The sequence below is a fragment of the Haliotis asinina genome, chromosome 16 (assembly GCF_037392515.1).
Source record: "Haliotis asinina isolate JCU_RB_2024 chromosome 16, JCU_Hal_asi_v2, whole genome shotgun sequence".
Taxonomy (NCBI): Eukaryota; Metazoa; Mollusca; class Gastropoda; order Lepetellida; family Haliotidae; genus Haliotis; species Haliotis asinina.
Window position 1 is genome coordinate 2,865,924 of NC_090295.1, and position 9,192 is coordinate 2,875,115.

Consider the following 9,192-nt stretch of genomic DNA (forward strand, 5'->3'; position numbering starts at 1 on the left):
GAAAAATGAACTGGTCTAACACTCATGTTGTAAAATAAACTGGTCTAACACTCATCTTGTAAAACAAACTGGTCTAAGCGCTCATGTTGAAAAATGAACTGGTCTAACACTCATGTTGAAAAATAAACTGGTCCAACGCTCATGTTGAAAAATAAAATGTTCTAACACTCATGTTGTGAAATAAACTGCTCTAACACTCATATTGAAAAATGAACTGGTCTAACACTCATGTTGTGAAATAAACTGGTCTAACGCTCACGTTGTGAGATGAACTGGTCTAACGCTCATGTAGAAAAATGAACTTGTCTAATACTCATGTTATAAAATGAACTGGTCTCACGCTCATTTTATAAAATGAACTGATCTATCACTCATGTTGAAAAATATACACGATACACCACAGTCTACAATAGTTGACTGTGTTCAGCAATAATCTGTCACACAAACCCGGAAACGACTTTATCAATACACCTCAATCTACAGTTAATAAACATAACGGTGTTAGCATCTACACCGCAACATATTGTGATTAGCACATTGTATATCCGCAGGTTTACATTTCTATAACCAACTGCAGTTTCAGGACATTAAAGACTCTTCAGTCTGGAGGGGTTTATTTTTCAAGTACAATTTACAGAATTTATTTTTTTTAAAAAGACTTTTCATTTTGAAACTGCGATTGCTCAGTGTCGTCATTGGAATTCGCACCACAGATCAACTGAGTTTTGTCTTATGCCACTTTTAACAAGGCTACCCCACCGCCCATCGCAGATCAAACTTCATTTGAATCACAGTAAACAGGGCGCAAGACGGACCGGGCGATTAGACACATTCCGTTAGACGGCAAAAGACCACTCCTGTGTGCAAGTTATCGAATTGAAGCCTTGGCGAAAATGGTCGGACCTGAAAAGTCAAAAAGTAAAACCGAGGTTCTATACGCCTTACTACTCTGCTGTCGAAATGATTCGAGGTCGCCAAAAAACGTCTACATATGTACTCGAAGAAACATGTATTTATCTGATACCTACACCCTGTTATAAAATGAACTGGTCTAACGCTCATGTTGAAAAATGAACTGGTCTAACGCTCATGTTCAAAAATCAAGTGGTCTAACGCTCATGTTGAAAAATGAACTGGTCTAACACTCATGTTGTAAAATAAACTGGTCTAACGCTCATGTTGAAAAATGAACTGGTCTAACGCTCATGTTGAAAAATGAACTGGTCCAACGCTCATGTTGAAAAATGAACTGGTCTAACGCTCATGTTCAAAACTGAACTGGTCTAACACCCATGTTGTAAAATAAACTGGTCTAAGCGCTCATATTGAAAAATAAACTGGTCTAACACTCATGTTGAAAAATAAACTGGTCCAACGCTAATGTTGAAAAATGAACTGGTCTAACACTCATGTTGTGAAACAAACTGGTCTAACACTCATGTTGTGAAATAAACTGGTCTAACACTCAAATTGAAAAATGAACTTGTCTAACACTCATGTTGAAAAATGAACTGGTCAAACACTCATGTTGTGAGATGAACTGGTCTAACACTCATGTTGAAAAATAAACTGCTCTAACACTCATGATGAAAAATGAACTGGTCTAACGCTCATGTTCAAAAATGAACTGGTCTCACGCTCATGTTGAAAAATGAACTGGCCTAACGCTCATGTTGTAAAATAAACTGGCCTAACACTCACGTTGAAAAATAAACTGCTCTAACACTCATGATGAAAAATGAACTGGTCTAACACTCATGTTGAAAAATGAACTGGTCTAACACTCATGTTGTGAAATAAACTGGTCTAACACTCATGTTGAAAAATGAACTTGTCTAACACTCATGCTGAAAAATGAACTTGTCTAACACTCATGTTGTGAAATAAACTGGTCTAACGCTCACGTTGTGAGATGAACTGGTCCAACGCTCATGTAGAAAAATGAACTTGTCTAATATACTCATGTTATAAAATGAACTGGTCTCACGCTCATGTTATAAAATGAACTGATCTATCACTCATGTTGTGAAATAAACTGGCCTAACACTCACGTTCTGAGATGAACTGGTCCAACGCTCATGTTGAAAAATGAACTGGTCTAACACTGATGTTGAAAAATGAACTGGTCTAACGCTCATGTTGTGAAATAAACTGGCATAACACTCATGTTGAAAAATAAACTGCTCTAACACTCTTGTTGAAAAATAAACTGCTCTAACACTCATGTTGAAAAATGAACTGGTCTAACGCTCATGTTGTGAAATAAACTGGTCTAACACTCATATTGAAAAATGAACTTGTCTAACACTCATGTTGAAAAATGAACTGGTCTAACACTCATGTTGAAAAATAAACTGCTCTAACACTCATGATGAAAAATGAACTGGTCTAACGCTCATGTTGAAAAATGAACTGGCCTAACGCTCATGTTGAAAAATGAACTAGCCTACCACTCGAGTTGAAAAATGAACTGGTCTAACACTCATGTTGAAAAATAAACTGGCCTAACGCTCATGTTGAAAAATGAACTGGTCTAACGCTCATGTTGAAAAGAGAACTGGCCTAACGCTCATGTTGAAAAATAAACTGGTCTAACACTCATGTTGTAAAATAAACTGCTCTAACACTCATGATGAAAACTGAACTGGTCTAACACTCATGTTGAAAAATGAACTGGTCTAACACTCATGTTGAAAAATAAACTGCTCTAACACTCATGATGAAAAATGAACTGGTCCAACACTCATGTTGTGAAATAAACTGGTCCAACGCTCATGTTGAAAAATGAACTGGTCTAACACTCATGTTGAAAAATAAACTGGTCTAACACTCATGTTGTGAAATAAACTGGTCTAACACTCATGTTGTGAAATAAACTGGTCTAACACTCATGTTGAAAAATAAACTGGTCTAACAGTCATGTTGAAAAATGAACTGGTCTAACACTCATGTTGAAACATAAACTGGCCTAAGCGCTCATGTTGAAAAATGAACTGGTCTAACACTCATGTTCAAAAATAAACTGGTCTAACACTCATGTTGAAAAATAAACTGGTCTAACACTCATGTTCTGAAATAAACTGGTCTAACACTCATGTTGAAAAATAAACTGGTCCAACGCTCATGTTGGAAAAAAAACTGCTCTAACACTCATGATGAAAAATGAACTAGTCTAACACTCATGATGAAAAATAAACTGGTCTAACGCTCATGTTGAAAAATGAACTGGTCTAACACTCATGTTGAAAAATAAACTGGTCTAACACTCATGTTGAAAAGTAAACTGCTCTAACACTCATGATGAAAAATAAACTGCTCTAACACTCATGTTGAAAAATGAACTGGTCTAACGCTCATGTTGAAAAATGAACTGGTCTAACACTCATGTTGAAAAATGAACTGGTCTAACACTCATGTTGAAAAATGAACTGGTCTCACGCTCATGTTGTGAAATAAACTGGCATAACACTCATGTTGAAAAATAAACTGCTCTAACACTCATGTTGAAAAATAAACTGCTCTAACACTCATGTTGAAAAATGAACAGGTCTAACACTCATGTTGTGAAACAAACTGGTCTAACACTCATGTTGTGAAATAAACTGGTCTAACACTCAAATTGAAAAATGAACTTGTCTAACACTCATGTTGAAAAATGAACTGGTCAAACACTCATGTTGTGAGATGAACTGGTCTAACACTCATGTTGAAAAATAAACTGCTCTAACACTCATGATGAAAAATGAACTGGTCTAACGCTCATGTTCAAAAATGAACTGGTCTCACGCTCATGTTGAAAAATAAACTGCTCTAACGCTCATGTTGTAAAATAAACTGCTCTAACACTCATGATGAAAAATGAACTGGTCTAACACTCATGTTGAAAAATGAACTGGCCTAAAGCTCATGTTGAAAAATGAACTGCCCTAACGCTCATGTTGAAAAATAAACTGCTCTATCACTCATGTTGTGAAATAAACTGGCCTAACGCTCATGTTGAAAAATAAACTGGTCTAACACTCATGTTGAAAAATAAACTGCTCTAACACTCATGATGAAAAATGAACTGGTCTAACGCTCATGTTGAAAAATAAACTGCTCTAACACTCATGTTGAAAAATGAACTGCTCTAACACTCATGATGAAAAATGAACTGGTCTAACACTCATGTTGAAAAATGAACTGGTCTAACGCTCATGTAGAAAAATGAACTTGTCTAATACTCATGTTATAAAATGAACTGGTCTCACGCTCATGTTATAAAATGAACTGATCTATCAGTCATGTTGTGAAATAAACTGGCCTAACACTCATGTTGAAAAATGAACTGGTCCAACGCTCATGTTGAAAAATGAACTGGTCTAACACTGATGTTGAAAAATGAACTGGTCTAACGCTCATGTTGTGAAATAAACTGGCATAACACTCATGTTGAAAAATAAACTGCTCTAACACTCTTGTTGAAAAATAAACTGCTCTAACACTCATGTTGAAAAATGAACTGGTCTAACGCTCATGTTGTGAAATAAACTGGTCTAACACTCATATTGAAAAATGAACTTGTCTAACACTCATGTTGAAAAATGAACTGGTCTAACACTCATGTTGTGAAATAAACTGGTCTAACGCTCACGTTGTGAGATGAACTGGTCTAACACTCATGTTGAAAAATAAACTGCTCTAACACTCATGATGAAAAATGAACTGGTCTAACGCTCATGTTGAAAAATGAACTGGAACAACGCTCATGTTGAAAAATGAACTAGCCTACCACTCGAGTTGAAAAATGAACTGGTCTAACACTCATGTTGAAAAATAAACTGGCCTAACGCTCATGTTGAAAAATGAACTGGTCTCACGCTCATGTTGAAAAGACAACTGGCCTAGCGCTCATGTTGAAAAATAAACTGGTCTAACACTCATGTTGTAAAATAAACTGCTCTAACACTCATGATGAAAACTGAACTGGTCTAACACTCATGTTGAAAAATGAACTGTCCTAACGCTCATGTTGAAAAATGAACTGGCCTAACGCTCATGTTGAAAAATATACTGCTCTATCACTCATATTGTGAAATAAACTGGCCTAACGCTCATGTTGAAAAATGAACTGGTCTAACACTCATGTTGAAAAATAAACTGCTCCAACACTCATGATGAAAAATGAACTGGTCCAACACTCATGTTGTGAAATAAACTGGTCCAACGCTCATGTTGAAAAATGAACTGGTCTAACACTCATGTTGAAAAATAAACTGGTCTAACACTCATGTTGTGAAATAAACTGGTCTAACACTCATGTTGTGAAATAAACTGGTCTAACACTCATGTTGAAAAATAAACTGGTCTAACAGTCATGTTGAAAAATGAACTGGTCTAACACTCATGTTGAAAAATAAACTGGTCTAAGCGCTCATGTTGAAAAATGAACTGGTCTAACACTCATGTTCAAAAATAAACTGGTCTAACACTCATGTTGAAAAATGAACTGGTCTAACACTCATGTTGTGAAATAAACTGGTCTAACACTCATGTTGAAAAATAAACTGGTCCAACGCTCATGTTGGAAAAAAAACTGCTCTAACACTCATGATGAAAAATGAACTAGTCTAACACTCATGATGAAAAATAAACTGGTCTAACGCTCATGTTGAAAAATGAACTGGTCTAACACTCATGTTGAAAAATAAACTGGTCTAACACTCATGTTGAAAAGTAAACTGCTCTAACACTCATGATGAAAAATAAACTGCTCTAACACTCATGTTGAAAAATGAACTGGTCTAACGCTCATGTTGAAAAATGAACTGGTCTAACGCTCATGTTGAAAAATGAACTGGTCTAACGCTCATGTTGTGAAATAAACTGGTCTAACACTCATATTGAAAAATGAACTGGTCTAACACTCATGTTGAAAAATGAACTGGTCTAACACTCATGTTGAAAAATGAACTGGTCTAACACTCATGTTGTAAAATAAACTGGTCTAACCCTCATCTTGTAAAACAAACTGGTCTAAGCGTTGATGTTGAAAAATGAACTGGTCTAACACTCATGTTGAAAAATAAACTGGTCCAACGCTCATGTTGAAAAATAAACTGGTCTAACACTCATGTTGAAAAATGAACTGGTCTAACGCTCATGTTGAAAAATGAACTGGTCTAACGCTCATGTTGAAAAATGAACTGGTCTAACGCTCATGTTGAAAAATGAACTGCTCTAACAGTCATGTTGTGAAATGAACTGGTCTAACACTCATGTTGAAAAATGAACTCGTCTAACACTCATGTTGAAAAATGAACTGGTCTAACGCTCATGTTGAAAAATGAACTGGTCTAACACTCATGATGAAAACTGAACTGGTCTAACGCTCATGTTGAAAAATGAACTCGTCTAACGCTCATGTTGAAAACTGAACTGGTCTAACACTCATGATGAAAACTGAACTGGTCTAACGCTCATGTTGAAAAATGAACTGGTCTAACGCTCATGTTGAAAAATGAACTGGTCTAACGCTCATGTTGAAAAATGAACTGGTCTAACGCTCATGTTGTGAAATAAACTCGTCTAACACTCATATTGAAAAATGAACTGGTCTAACACTCATGATGAAAAATGAACTGCTCTAACACTCATGTTGAAAAATGAACTGGTCTAACACTCATGTTGTAAAATAAACTGGTCTAACACTCATCTTGTAAAACAAACTGGTCTAAGCGCTCATGTTGAAAAATGAACTGGTCTAACACTCATGTTGAAAAATAAACTGGTCCAACGCTCATGTTGAAAAATAAAATGGTCTAACACTCATGTTGAAAAATGAACTGGTCTAACGCTCATGTTGAAAAATGAACTGGTCTAACGCTCATGTTGAAAAATGAACTGGTCTAACGCTCATGTTGAAAAATGAACTGGTCTAACGCTCATGTTGTGAAATAAACTGGTCTAACACTCATATTGAAAAATGAACTGGTCTAACACTCATGTTGAAAAATGAACTGGTCTAACACTCATGTTGAAAAATGAACTGGTCTAACACTCATGTTGTAAAATAAACTGCTCTAACCCTCATCTTGTAAAACAAACTGGTCTAAGCGTTGATGTTGAAAAATGAACTGGTCTAACACTCATGTTGAAAAATAAACTGGTCCAACGCTCATGTTGAAAAATAAACTGGTCTAACACTCATGTTGAAAAATGAACTGGTCTAACGCTCATGTTGAAAAATGAACTGGTCTAACGCTCATGTTGAAAAATGAACTGGTCTAACGCTCATGTTGAAAAATGAACTGCTCTAACACTCATGTTGTGAAATGAACTGGTCTAACACTCATGTTGAAAAATGAACTCGTCTAACACTCATGTTGAAAAATGAACTGGTCTAACGCTCATGTTGAAAAATGAACTGGTCTAACGCTCATGTTGAAAAATGAACTGCTCTAACACTCATGTTGTGAAATAAACTAGTCTAACGCTCATGTTGAAAAAAGAACTGGTCTAACGCTCATGTTGAAAAATGAACTGGTCCAACGCTCTTGTTAAAAAATAAACTGATCTAACACTCATGTTGTGAAATAAACTGGCCTAACACTCGTGTTGAAAAATGAACTGGTCTAACGCTCATGTTCAAAAATGAACTGGTCTAACGCTCATGTTGAAAAATGAACTGGTCTAACACTCATGTTGTGAAATAAACTGGTCTAACACTCATGTTGAAAAATGAACTGGTCTAACACTCATGTTGAAAAATGAACTGGTCTAACGCTCATGTTGAAAAATGAACTGGTCTAACACTCATGATGAAAACTGAACTGGTCTAACGCTCATGTTGAAAAATGAACTCGTCTAACGCTCATGTTGAAAACTGAACTGGTCTAACACTCATGATGAAAACTGAACTGGTCTAACGCTCATGTTGAAAAATGAACTGGTCTAACGCTCATGTTGAAAAATGAACTGGTCTAACGCTCATGTTGAAAAATGAACTGGTCTAACGCTCATGTTGTGAAATAAACTGGTCTAACACTCATATTGAAAAATGAACTGGTCTAACACTCATGATGAAAAATGAACTGCTCTAACACTCATGTTGAAAAATGAACTGGTCTAACACTCATGTTGTAAAATAAACTGGTCTAACACTCATCTTGTAAAACAAACTGGTCTAAGCGCTCATGTTGAAAAATGAACTGGTCTAACACTCATGTTGAAAAATAAACTGGTCCAACGCTCATGTTGAAAAATAAAATGTTCTAACACTCATGTTGAAAAATGAACTGGTCTAACGCTCATGTTGAAAAATGAACTGGTCTAACGCTCATGTTGAAAAATGAACTGGTCTAACGCTCATGTTGAAAAATGAACTGGTCTAACACTCATGTTGTGAAATAAACTGGTCTAACACTCATGTTGAAAAATGAACTGGTCTAACACTCATGTTGAAAAATGAACTGGTCTAACGCTCATGTTGAAAAATGAACTGGTCTAACACTCATGTTGTGAAATAAACTGGTCTAACACTCATGTTGAAAAATGAACTGGTCTAACACTCATGTTGAAAAATGAACTGGTCTAACGCTCATGTTGAAAAATGAACTGGTCTAACACTCATGTTGTAAAATAAACTGGTCTAACACTCATGATGAAAAATGAACTGGTCTAACGCTCATGTTGAAAAATAAACTGCTCTAACACTCATGTTGTAAAATAAACTGCTCTAACACTCATGATGAAAAATGAACTGGTCTAACACTCATGTTGAAAAATGAACTGGCCTAACGCTCATGTTGAAAAATGAACTGGCCTAACGCTCATGTTGAAAAATAAACTGCTCTAACACTCATGTTGTGAAATAAACTGGCCTAACGCTCATGTTGAAAAATAAACTGGTCTAACACTCATGTTGAAAAATAAACTGCTCTAACACTCATGATGAAAAATGAACTGGTCTAACACTCATGTTGTGAAATAAACGGGTCTAACGCTCATGTTGAAAAATGAACTGGTCTAACACTCATGTTGAAAAATAAACTGGTCTAACACTCATGTTGTGAAATAAACTGGTCTAACATTCATGTTGTGAAATAAACTGGCCTAACACTCATGTTGAAAAATAAACTCGTCTAACACTCATGTTGTGAAATAAACTGGTCTAACGCTCACGTTGTGAGATGAACTGGTCCAACGCTCATG